General features: G+C 43.3%; 1 long non-coding RNA gene across 1 annotated transcript in view; it reads left to right on the forward strand.

Annotated features, from left to right (window-relative positions):
- Positions 1 to 7,949: 7,949 nt before the first annotated feature.
- LOC143769046 (uncharacterized) overlaps positions 7,950 to 13,668 on the forward strand; it is a 44,178-nt gene continuing 38,459 nt past the window's right edge. Inside the window, exon 1 of the long non-coding RNA XR_013214181.1 lies at positions 7,950 to 8,126. This is a non-coding gene — a long non-coding RNA (uncharacterized LOC143769046). The remainder of the gene's footprint in view (positions 8,127 to 13,668) is intronic.

The following is a 13,668-nucleotide window of genomic DNA, read 5'->3' on the forward strand; positions in this document are numbered from 1 at the left end:
ACTGCTATTTTGAGGTCTAGTCACAGATTTTCAATGGTGTTCAGATCAGGGGACTGTGAGGGCCATTGTAAAACCTTCAGCTTGCACCTTTTGAGGTAGTCTATTGTGAATTTTGACATGTGTTTAGATTCATTATCCATTTGTAGAAGCCATAGTTTTTTCAACTTTAGTTGTTTTAAAGATGGTGTTATGTTTGCATCAAGAATTTGCTTAAATTTCATGAAATCCATTCTTCCCTCTACCCGTGAAATGTTCCCCGTGCCATTGGCCTCAACACAACATGATTGATCCACCCCCATGCTTAATGGTTGGCAAGATGTTCTATTCATGAAATTCTTTACCCTTTTTTCTCCAGAAATACCTTTGATCATTGTGGCCAAAGAGTTCTATTTTAACCTTATCAGACCACAGGACTCCTTTCCAAAATGTATCAGGTTTGTTTAGATGTACTTTTGCATACTTCTTATGCTGAATTTTATGGTGTGGACGCCGGAAGGGTTTTCTTCTGATGGCTCTAACATGAAGGCCATAATTGTGCAGGTGTCTCTTAACAATAGAACAATGTACCACAGATCGAGAGTCTGCTAAATCGTTCTGAAGGTCTTTTGCAGTCAAGTGTGTCTTCTGATTTGCCTCTCTAGCAATCCTACGAGCAGGTCTAACTGAAATTTTGCTTAGTCTTCCAGACCTTATCTTGACCTCCACTGTTCTTGTTAACTGCTATTTCCTAATTACATTTGGAACTGAGGAAAGGGCAACTTGAAAACACTTTGCTATTTTCTTATAGCTTTCTCCTGCTTTGTGGGCCTCCATCATTTTCATTTTCAAAGTTCTAGGCAGCTACTTTGAAGAACCTATGGCTGCTGTTTTTTGGCACAAGGTTATAGGAGGCTGTGTTTTTATAACTATGGGAAATTTGCATCACCTGTGCTTTTCTAATGATTATAGTGAACAAGTTATATTCCTAACAGTCTAATTAAGGTCTGAAACCATGGTCAAAGTTATCTGAGCTTATAAATCTCCATGGGTGCCCAAACTTTTGCATTGGCCCATTTTCCTTTTTAGGATTTTTAAAATGAAAAAAAAGGAAAATATTTTTTTTCTTTTGCATAAAATACAAAGGAAATGTGTCATCTTTAACTTTAGACCTTTCAGAAACAATCTCATCTTCTACTTTCTTAACTGTTCACAAAAACGATAGTTGTGACCAGAGGTGCCTAAACTTTTACATGCCATTGTATGTCTATATTTATTATAACACCCTATGGCATTGTAGGGCATTGTCGGAGTGACATAGGCAGACACAGTCCGTATAAGGAAAACATGGAGCTTTATTTTCAGCCGACAGGTAACAAACAGTAAAAAAACCAAAAACATCAAAGATTTGCCCGGCGCTAACATACCATACCTTTGACTCGCATTACCAGGGATGTGGTCTTGGCTGTCCAGCCACTCAGCATTTAGCACATTTAACCAATGTACATATCTTCCTCAAGAACATATCATATCAGTCCGGGGCATGTGACACTCTGAAACTTTTTCTTCAGCCTTTTTGGTGTCTGTAATGAGACGACCTCTCTCAGCTGAGCTGGCTAGCCCTCCAGCAAAACCTGTACCAAAGTGGGAGGAGGAGTGATGAGTCCCATCACTTAATCCTCCTCATCAATCCAATAAAACCTGCCCTCGAACTATCATAAATAAAACGGCTGAGCACCTAAGCTGCTGCACCAAACAGTACTACCCAATTTTAATACCTCACCCAGCTTAATTTTCTGATAGAGATACTCATTCCGTCCAGTAACTTCTATGGCGGCCTCCCACATATCGCCCCCTTCTTGTTCAGACCAGAAGTCTGGGCATTTTGGGTCATCATACTATGAATTCTTGATAGTCCATCTACATTCCCGGTGATTTCCTCCGTCTGTGTTCCATGGAGAAATTAAAACTCTGCAGCAAGAGAAACCACCTTGTCACCCTAGCAGTTTTTACCTTATTAAGTTTCATCCACGTCAGCGGGGCATGATCTGACACAAGATTAAATCTCCTACTCAAGAGGTAATATTTCAAAGATTCTAGTGCCCACTTTATAGCTGAGCATTCACACTCTATGATAGCATAGTTTTTTTTCTGCTGGAGTCAACTTCCCTCTCAAATACTGGGTGTTCTTTATTTACAGTTTGAGACAAGACAGCTCCCAACCTCGTGTGCGAGGCGTCTGTCTGAACCAAGAACTCTATTTTATTTTTTAAATTTGGTGTAATTAATACAGGTTGTTCACACAGCGCTGACTTAAGGCTTATTCCTCCTCTTGTCAGGTTTGTCTATGGCGTTGCCTTTGAGGCAAAATTTGGTATGAACCTTCGATAATAGCTGGTAATCCCTAAAAGATCCTGCACTTGTTTCTTAGTAACTGGCCTAGGCCAACTTTGTATGGTCTCATTAATTTGAGGTTTGATCATGCACCTGCCAATAGCAAACCCCAGGTACTTGGCCTCCTCTAGTCTTAAAGCCCATTTTTCCAGATTTATTATGAGTCCTGCCTCACTGATCGCATCTGGCATGGCTTGCACTTTACACAAATGGCTTCCCCAGTCTGCACTGAAGATAACCACATCATCAAGGTAAGCTGCTGCGTAACTATTATGTGGCCTCAAAATTAAATCCATCAATCTCTGAAAGGTTGTGGGTGCTCCATGTAGACCAAACGGCATGTTCTTGCACTGGTACAAACCCTCTTGGGTGGAAAAAGATGCTTTTTCTTTGGCCCTCCTGATTAACGGAATTTGCCAATAAGCCTTTGTAAGATCCTGAGTAGTTATGTATCTAGCATTACCAAGTTTGTCAGTTAATTCATATACCCTAAGAATGGGGCATGCATCAAATTTAGAGATTTCATTTAACTTTCGAAAATTATTGCAAAACCTCCAGGTCTCGTTTTGTTTGGGAATAAACACAAATGATTCTTCATTCTTCATTCTTCATGATTAAGGGTGCTTAGGCACCGGAAACGCGTTGATCTTGGTTTTTAATCTTCTTATGTGCTGATGTTTTATCCTTACACGATGCTATTTTGAAGTGAAATAAAGCTATGGATTTTTTGCTACATCGTTGAGCTGGATCTCCTTTCTTCTTCCTGAATAAACACAAATGGGCTAGGCCATTCAATTTGGGACTCTTCGATCACTCCAAGCTCCAACATTCGCTTGACTTCAATCGAGATTGCTTCACGGCATGCCTCTGGTATTTTATAGGGTTTCAGGTTTATTTTCTTACATGGTTCGGTAACTATATCATGTATTATTAGATGGGTGTTCTCAGAGAATTTCATTTCATTTTGTTTCCTGTCGTTGGGTTGTTGAAAGGGTATCCTCTAATTTCACCGCTGGAACCAGTTGTGGTAACATACTGCACTTCATCCTGGCAGCGCCCATTGATTCCCTGTCTTTCTAACGTTTAAGTAGATTCATATGATACAGTTGGTACGGTTTACGTTCTCCCAGTTAATGTGCCTTATAATCTACTTCTCCAACCTTCTCTACTACGTCAAATGGACCCTGCTACGTAGCCAAAAACTTACTTAATTCGGCATGAGGTCCAAGACCCTATTTCCTGGGTTGAAGTGTCTGATTTTGGCCCTTTTTCACCCTATCATACAATCGGCTTCGGGCCTTTTGTATGTGTACTCTGACAATAGGCAATACTTTTTCGATTAGGTGTTGCATCTGTTCTACGTGATCAATAACACTTCTATACAGGCTAGCCTCAGCTTCCCATGTTTCTTTCATTATGTCCAGCAGACCTCTTGGGTGCCTCCCATACACTAACTTGGAAGGCGAGAAACCAGTAGAGGCCTACTGTACTTCTCTCACGGAGAACAATAAATATGGTAAAAGATAATCTCAATCATATCCAGCTTTTTCCACTATCTTTTTTACCATGTGCTTTATCGACTTACTGAATCTCTCAACCATCATCCATTTGAGGATGATATACTGAAGTACGTATGTGCACCATCTTCAGCATTCAGCACAGCTCTTTCATTAGATTTGACTTGAAGGGTGTGCCTTGATCAGTAAGGATTTCCTTGGGAATTCCCATTGAGAAAACACTCATGGGTGATACTTTTGGATGCAATATTTCTTAGGGGAACAGCTTCACGATAGAACGTGGCATAATCTACTAAGGCAAGGATATACTGGTGCTACAGAGCTGATTTCACAATAGGGCCCACCAAATCCATCCCCATCCTCTCAAAGGGTATTTCAACGATGGGGAGAGGTACTAGTGGGCGATGAAAATGGGCCATGGGCGCAGTTATTTGGCATACATGACGGGACTTTTATAATAATCCTTAATCTCATTGTAAATCCCCATCCAGAAGAACCTTCCTCCTGGTCTTCTTGGTCCCCAAGTGTCCCACTAGAACATGGCTATGAACCATATCAATCACCCTGCACTGATAAGCCTAAGTGACCAGCAATTGCTCAACAATTTTCAGATCTTGATCACTCTATACAATAGCTCACTATTCATTGCAAAGTGTGGAAGCAGTTGGTCAGCTCCTGGATATTGGGAAACTCCATTAACAAGGACAACATTCTCCCTTGCATATCTAAGGGTGTTATCCTTCAATTGAGCAATACCAAAACTTATCCTGTGTTTCCTCTATCTCAAGTATCACTGGGGAATTAAGGCCCCGTCTCACATAGCGAGATCGCTAGCGAGATCGCTGCTGAGTCACAAGTTTTGTGACGCAACAGCGACCTCCATAGCGATCTCGCTATGTGTGACACGTACCAGCGATCAGGCCCCTGCTGCGAGATCGCTGGTCGTGTCGGAATGGCCTGGACCTTTTTTTGGTCGTTGAGGCCCCGCTGACATCGCTGAATCGGTGTGTGTGACACCGATCCAGCGATGTCTTCACTGGTAACCAGGGTAAACATCGGGTTACTAAGCGCAGGGCCGCGCTTAGTAACCCGATGTTTACCCTGGTTACCAGCGTAAATGTAAAAAAAAACAAACAGTACATACTCGCCTTTCGGTGTCCAGGTCCCTTGCCGTCTGCTTCCTGCTCTCACTGACTGCCGGCCGTACAGTGAGAAGTGAGAGCACAGCAGTGACGTCACCGCTCTGCTCTCACTGTACGGCCGGATCTCAGTCAGAGCAGGAAGCAGACGGCAAGGGACCTGGACACCGAAAGGCGAGTATGTAGTGTTTGTTTTTTTTGGTAACCAGGGTAAACATCGGGTTAGTAACCCGATGTTTACCCTGGTTACCCGGGTGCTGCAGGGGGACTTCGGCATCGTTGAAGACAGTTTCAACGATGCCGAAGTCGTTCCCCTGATGGTTGGTCGCTGGAGAGAGCTGTCTGTGTGACAGCTCCCCAGCGACCACACAGCGACTTACCAACGATCACGGCCAGGTCATATCGCTGGTCGTGATCGTTGGTAAATCGCTTAAGGCCCCGTCTCACTAAGCGATTTACCAACGATCACGACCAGCGATATGACCTGGCCGTGATCGTTGGTAAGTCGCTGTGTGGTCGCTGGGGAGCTGTCACACAGACAGCTCTCTCCAGCGACCAACGATCAGGGGAACGACTTCGGCATCGTTGAAACTGTCTTCAACGATGCCAAAGTCCCCCTGCAGCACCCGGGTAACCAGGGTAAACATCGGGTTACTAACCCGATGTTTACCCTGGTTACCAAAAAAAACAAACACTACATACTCGCCTTTCGGTGTCCAGGTCCCTTGCCGTCTGCTTCCTGCTCTGACTGAGATCCGGCCGTACAGTGAGAGCAGAGCGGTGACGTCACTGCTGTGCTCTCACTTCTCACTGTACGGCCGGCAGTCAGTGAGAGCAGGAAGCAGACGGCAAGAGACCTGGACACCGAAAGGCGAGTATGTACTGTTTTTTTTTTTTTACATTTACGCTGGTAACCAGGGTAAACATCGGGTTACTAAGCGCGGCCCTGCGCTTAGTAACCCGATGTTTACCCTGGTTACCAGTGAAGACATCGCTGGATCGGTGTCACACACACCGATTCAGCGATGTCAGCGGGGCCTCAACGACCAAAAAAAGGTCCAGGCCATTCCGACACGACCAGCGATCTCGCAGCAGGGGCCTGATCGCTGGTACGTGTCACACATAGCGAGATCGCTATGGAGGTCACTGTTGCATCACAAAACTTGTGACTCAGCAGCGATCTCGCTAGCGATCTCGCTATGTGAGACGGGGCCTTTAGTGAGACGGGGCCTTTAGTGAGAATTTTGTCTTCTCCAGCAAAAACCTGCAATGGAGAATTTTCACCCTCTTCCCCTGGGCCAGTACTGGGACTACCCTCAGCACTCGTACCTTTACCCCACAACTTGCAAAACAATGGAAAATCAAGTCCCAAGATTACTTTATGCATAAGGATTTTTACTACCTCCACTTCATAATCCATTATCCCATATGATTTCTATTTTCCCGAGGGCTACAGGATACATTTTGGTGTCAGCATGGATACACACCATACTTGAACCTGTCAGGTACATGACCCCCAGGTATGAGGCTGTCATGTAATAGTGTCACAAGACTACCTTAGTCTAGTAGGGCGGTGACAGGACAACCATTCAGCCTGACTTAACACACTTGTGTCTCAGTCTCTAGTCAAGGTGTAGCCACACAGGAGGGAGCTGCAAACAGAGACTGGCGGCGGCCGGCATCACATTTCATAGGCTCTGGGCACAATGGACACTGAGCCATGAAAAGATCAAACTCTCGACACCTTCAACACTGGACCAGCATGGGTTTTTTAAACATAGAATCGCCAACAGGGTCGGGACTTTTCCTGGCAGTCCCTTTCATCCCTCCTTGGATGGTGGTACATTTCTGATGTTACGGAGAGTTGGTGTCTCCCTGCAGGTGACGAGTTGAGGAAGGCTTCCTGGAGATTTCCCTCTGCAGCAACAAACCCCTCCACCAACCCCACTAGATGATCCGCACTTCAGGGGTCACCAAGACCACCTGCTTCAAGATCTGTGCAGACATGCAGACATTGGGTTGCCACCATTTCTTTACCAGATTAAATGATCTGTTTAACCGGCATTCCAAGGCCCAAGACCAGTCTAACTCGCACCATGGCTGTAACCCCTTGGCAAGCAAGGATCTCAGCTTTCAGTTTTGCATAATCTTCCACGTCTTGCTGTCTAAGGTCATGATAGGATTTTTGAGACTATTATGTCAAATAGGGCACAAATACATCCACCCATGCTTCCATGAGGAGCTGCTGCCTTTAGGTTGCCCTTTCAAAGAAAGTGAGAAAAGTCTCCACATCATCATCTGGAGTCATGGTGGAGTGGTGTAAGTGTGAGATTTCTGCGCGTGGCATTCATACTGGATACTGAATAAATTGAGATAATTAACATGTCTATGCATCCTGTGATTTCTATAATTCCATGATTATTTATATATGTACAGCGATATATAAATAAGAATTAGATCTATGTTTATGGCATTACTCAGCTCCCTGTTCCCAACAGGTCAACTAATCTGGCTGTGACACAAGTTGCCACATTTCAATATCTCTCAGCTTAGGAGGATTTATGCCTGGACTATGAGACTATGTTCTCTTTCATTTCTTTGTGGGGGAAGGAAATCCTCTGTTTTCTATTTCATTATCCATCAAATGCAGTTCATGCAGTGTGAATGTCAGAAATCTTGAAATTGCTATTTTAGTGTATTCATAGATTGGATGACACGTGTATGCATTCAATTTATCATCTACAAAGGAGGGCAACTGATAGGAATCTTTTTTTTAATAATAATATATTTATCATACATGAAGAATGACATTTCATTTTGTTTGCTGGCCTGTGAAGATGAAGATAAATGAAATGAACTGTCGCACAAATTGATTTTGTCTTCTAAGGATTGCTGCAGCCCGCTGCATCATCTCACTAATATGGTCCCTTCACAGCTTGAGAAGAATTGGCTTGGTGAGCAGTGAGTGACAGGAGATTCCCCTAATGCTGACTTGTAAAGGCGCCACTGGTAATAATTTAATGAGAATCGATATTATTGACTCAGACATAAGGGAATTTATTCAGCCAAGAATATGGCTCAAGCATGGAAGAGGTATCAGGTAAATAATGGAAAGAACTTCAATTATTATTATTATTATTTATTATTATAGCGCCATTTTTTCCATGGCGCTTTACATGTGAATTAGATTGAGATAGCGATAAAATTGAAAAACGGTGGCAGATTGTAAAGACTGTAATAATTTCAGAGCTTCAGAGAAAAAATGAAATTCTTATGCTGACTATAAACATAAATGTCCTAAATGTGAGGACATAGGGAAGCCAATTTGTTCTATTGTCTATAGAAATGTCCTACAATTAACATGTTCTGTGAAGAAGTACAAACTGTTATAATACTTACGGTAACTAAGACCTAAATATATCTGGTAATAAAGATATAATTAATTTGATACTATTAGAAGCATAAAATGGTCGTTATGAATGTATAAATATTGGATATTTCTACACCCACCCAATATAAATGATATATTCCATCTGTCAGAAACTGGCAGAGTTGGCTCAGATCTCTCTGTCTAAAGATCACAGATAAGTCCCGGCCTTCACCATTTAACCCATATACAGGGATATCAACTTAGTAAGGGCCCCCTGAGTTACAGCCACAGAGTGGCTGCTGGGTGAGGGAGATGGTTTAAAGGTAGGAGAGTATCAGGGGGGACAAAACAAAGTACAGAATGGACAAAACCGAAATAAGAGGAAACCCCGCGGGGTCAGATACCGGAAAGTCAGTCAGGAGAGGAGTGAGACAAGCCGAGGTCAGAATCAGGAGGGATGACAGACAAGACAAGGTCACAATAAAGCCGGTACTGAAACAGGATATCAACAGGAATAGCACCAGAGTTGTGTGAGGCTAACTGAGCACTATATCTGTCAGTTTCTAGCAGAATGATAGGAGTTTAAGGAGGATGTGTTGCTTCTCCATAGGCCACATCAGCGAGCTGATAACACCACAACTGTTTCTTTAATATTTTCATAGTTCTTCTGTCTTCTTCCCATGCTCCTCTGAATGAATTAAAACTTGTCTTTGCTGTATAAAGAGGTTGACTCTCGCATAGCAGACTCTAGTACTTAAATGATTTAGATGAGTTTTCTGGCATGTTCAACCGCTTCTTGACATCTGTCATACGTATATGGGTGATTTCACGTGTATGAAATGAAAGACGCTGAACCTGCTCCATACATGGTGGTATACAGCTGACACCTGCCTTTAACAGCAGCAATTGTACCAAACTCCAAATGCCACTGTTTTCAACTTAAATGCCACTGTTAATCTCACATAGGCATTTAGGCATCATGATCCAGAGGGTAAAGGTACCTTCACACTCAGCAACTTTACGAGAACGACAACGATCCGTGACGTTGCAGCGTCCTGGATAGCGATCTCGTTGTGTTTGACACGCAGCAGCGATCTGGATCCCGCTGTGATATCGCTGGTCGGAGCTAGAAGTCCAGAACTTTATTTGGACGTCAGGTCGGCGTGTATCGTCATGTTTGACAGCAAAAGCAACAATGTCAGCAATGTTTTACATGGAGGTAACGACCGGTGAGAACGATAAATGAGTCACCGTTACGTCACAGGATCGCTCCTGCATCGTTCTGGAGCTGCTGTGTTTGACGTCTCTACAGCGACCTAAACAGCGACGCTGCAGCGATCGGCTCGTTGTCTATATCGCTGCAGCGTCGCTGAGTGTGACGGTACCTTTAGTCATTCCAATGCTCATTGCCATGCACCTGCAACACAATGTTAGGGTCCAAATGACTTGTTAATGTAGCTGGGAAAGTCAGGGAGCAGCCGCCACTCTCAGTTCCTCCAGATGTCTGATTTGTAAAAAGGAGGGGACAATGAAGAGGTTGCTGATTGGATGATGGGGTTTGTGTGACACAACAATAATGTCACATGATGACATAGAGAGCCAATGCTAACAGCGCTGGAACGGCGCCCACACTGGAGGTGAGTATAAGTATTTTTATTTTATAATGAGGAAATATAGGGATTGAGGAGGGGCTGTCAGAGCAGTGAATAGCCCCGTTAATATATGTTCTGAGAAAATGGGAGTCATTTGAAATTGTAGGATTTTTATTTAAAAAAATTAAATTGGATTTTACTTTTTTTAATGGAAAAAAAAAATAAAAATATATATATATATATAATCTATCTATCTTAAGAGTCACTGTGATTGTACTGCCCTGAAGAATCATGTTGTCAGGTCTTTTTTACTGCACCCTGAACAAAGAAAATACAAATTCATTAAACCGTGGCTGAATTACATTTTTTTCATCATTTATACTCACTTGGAATTTTATTCCTGTTTTTCATTACATTATAAAGTGAACTGAATGGTTTCATACAAAACTACTAGTTGTCCCACGCAAAAAGCCTCATACAGCTATATTGTCAGAAAATAAAAAAAGTTATGGCTCTTGGAGATTAGAGTAAAGCACAAAGACAAATATTGTCACTGGGAAATTAGAGTGAGAAAACAATTAAAGCACAAAGACAAATATTGGCCCTGTCACAGAGGGGTTAATAAACGGACAGTAGTAATGCTTGGTAAGAAAACCAAAAAGGAATCCAGACTGCTGACTGCTGTGGGCATTGATGGGCTGTGGAATCGTAGAATCGGGAGGCTGGTGATTGGGGCGTCATCGGTTCCAGTCCAGTGTAGACTGTTCGTGCAGCAGTTCTGGAGCGAAAAGCCTGCAAATAAGCAGCAAAACCTCGTTAATATGGACCGGTGATCACTCAGATAAGAAGGCTCATAGTTGCTAGAGAAATTATTTAGAACCCCACTCCAGTGATTTTTTTTCTTCCCCTTTGTTAGGTATCACGCGAATAAGTGTCATGAAGGTAGTAGCATACTCGCCAGTCGCCGTCTTTTCCCGGTTTCAGCAGCGTTCTGGTCTGCTGAGGCACCACATGATCGCATCTGTAACCTGTCGAATCGCTGTATGGAACAGAGGTTATTCTCTTAAAGGGAACCTGTCACCCCCAAAATCGATGATGAGCTAAGCTCACCGTCATCAGGGGCTTATCTACAGCATTCTGTAATGCTGTAGATAAGACCCCGATGTTACCTGAAAGAGGAGAAAAAGAGGTTAGATTATACTCACCCAGGGGCGGTCCCGCTGTGGTCCGGTCGGATGGGTGTCTCAGGTCCGCTCCGGCGCCTCCAATCTTCATTCCATGACGTCCTCTTCTGGTCTTCACGCCGTGGTTCTGGAGCAGGCGTACTTTGTCTGCCCTGTTGAGGGCAGAGCAAAGTACTGCAGTGCGCAGGCTCCGGGCCTCTCTGACCTTTCCGGCGCCTGTGAACTGCAGTACTTTGCTCTGCCCTCAACAGGGCAGACAAAGTACGCCTGCGCTGGAGCCGCGGCGTGAAGACCAGAAGAGGACATCATGGAATGAAGATGGGAGGCGCTGTACTGGACCTGAGATGCCCATCGGAGCGGGTCTGCCCCTGGGTGAGTATAATCTAACGTCTTTTTCTCCTCTTTCAGGTAACATCGGCGGCTTATCTTAAGCATTACAGAATGCTGTAGATAAGCAAATGAAGTCGCATGGTAACGCAAAGGTCCAGGGTGCTGCTTGCTAAAAGCGGGAGGAGATTTTGTGAGTTGGCCAGAGTGGTAGTCATGGTGAGGGGCTGCTGTTTCGACACACCTTGGCACCCCGCAAAGAAAATATAATGTCATGTGGTTTGTATGTAGTGCACAACACTCACTTTGGGTTGGACATCTCCACGTGTTCCACAGTCCTGGTTCCAGGTGTCACCACACACTGACTGACAGACTCCGAGTCCATTTTCAACATATTATCTTTACTCAGCAAGTTCAGTTCAGCCACAGACACCGCACAGCTGTACTGTCCTTTGCTGTCCTGGCAATCCTTGTCCCTGAAATGTACCCTCCGGTACCACAGCTTCCCAACTTTCCGAGCTAGTTCTTGCTTGGGGCTCCCCACTCATTTTCCCCTCCGAGGGTCAAATTAAGGATGCCTCTTCCATACCTTTTCCAGACCGTAGATCTCGGACGTTCCCGGGATAGCCCATTGAACCTAGTCGCTACTGTTCTCATGCTGCTTCCGTTTCCTCGTATATGTGTGACTTTCAGCCCTATGGGCCATAATTGTTGTCCCACTGAACTTGTATCTGGAACAATCTAACAGATCTCCATCCAACTTACTAACTGCTCTAAACTAGTAAATGTACCTACTATAACTACTCCTACCCCTCCCAACTGGGAAATTCCATATATACTTAACTACTTCTGTCCTGAATTTACCTAACTTCATAAACTACAGTGCCCAATTCTAACCATTATTACTACTCTAACTCACTGCTACACTTTTGCTCTAGTTTCCTAACTCTGTCCCTAGTCTTATAAAAAATTGACAATTGTACATTACACATATGTCATCTCATAATAAATCATGTTACACTGAAAATGTACCCTTGTTATCAGGAAGGAATGCATGGTATGAATTGATCCCGACATACCCTTACATAGGCGATAAATGAGTATGTTATAAATTTCATGTTACACAAGATAGCTAACAAGGGGAAAAAATAAGAAAAAAATCCCTGGAATGGGACTTTGAGTTTTGGCAGAAGAAATTCTACAACCTAATGTTACGTTTATTAAACTATGAAGCTGCAGTTACTGCAAGTTCAGTGCAAGCAGACATCTAGTCGCCATCATCACACCATAAGGCTTTGCTTCCAGGATACGTGGTTCACAAGTCCACCTCTGTTTTACAACTTCCTCCATCTCTAAATGTTTCCTGTTTTTCTTTACATATAGTGGTAACACCAGGCTCATTTAGCTGTTATCTACCGCAACAAATTTATGGGACATTATGGTAGTTCAATTCAATTTTCATAGTTACATAATTACAAAGTCAGCAAAAGTTGAAAAAAAACACATCAATCAAATTCAAAAGAGAGATGGTAGAAGATAAAGGGAAAAAGTATAGGTACAACCATAATGCATGCCCCAGTCTGCCATCAAGGAGCACACTTTCCCTCCTGATTGGAGTGTCAATCCACTGGATCAACATTCAGAAAAATGATTTCATACATTTACATTTTATGTTATTTTTTTCTTAAAGAACATCCACAGCTCCTGAGGGAGGCTGTTCCAATAGTTCTCATGGTAAGAAAACCTTGTCTGCTCTGGCGTTTTACCATTTTTTCACCAGATGTAAGGATCGCACCTTGTCTTTTGAGGGGATTTTGCATGAAATAACTTTTGACCATATTTTTGTATGAGTCATTTACTGTATGTACGTGTACACGTTAATAATATCACCCCTTAGGTGTTTCTTCTCAAGATCAAATACATGTAATTCTGTTAATCTTTCCTCATCACTAAGGCTTCTTTCACACTTCCGTCAATACGGGACTGTCGCTAAGCGTCGGCGCGACGTACCGATGGACGTTGTGAAAATTCGGCACAACGAGGGCAGCGGATGCAGTTTTTCAAGCATCCGCTACCCATTCTAAAGTCCCGGGGAGTAGGTGGCGGAGTTCCGGCGCCACATGCGCAGTAGGAAATGCAGGACCTGACGTACGAAAAAACGTTCCCTTG

This window comes from Ranitomeya variabilis, chromosome 4 (assembly GCF_051348905.1).
Source record: "Ranitomeya variabilis isolate aRanVar5 chromosome 4, aRanVar5.hap1, whole genome shotgun sequence".
In the NCBI taxonomy this organism is placed as follows: domain Eukaryota; kingdom Metazoa; phylum Chordata; class Amphibia; order Anura; family Dendrobatidae; genus Ranitomeya; species Ranitomeya variabilis.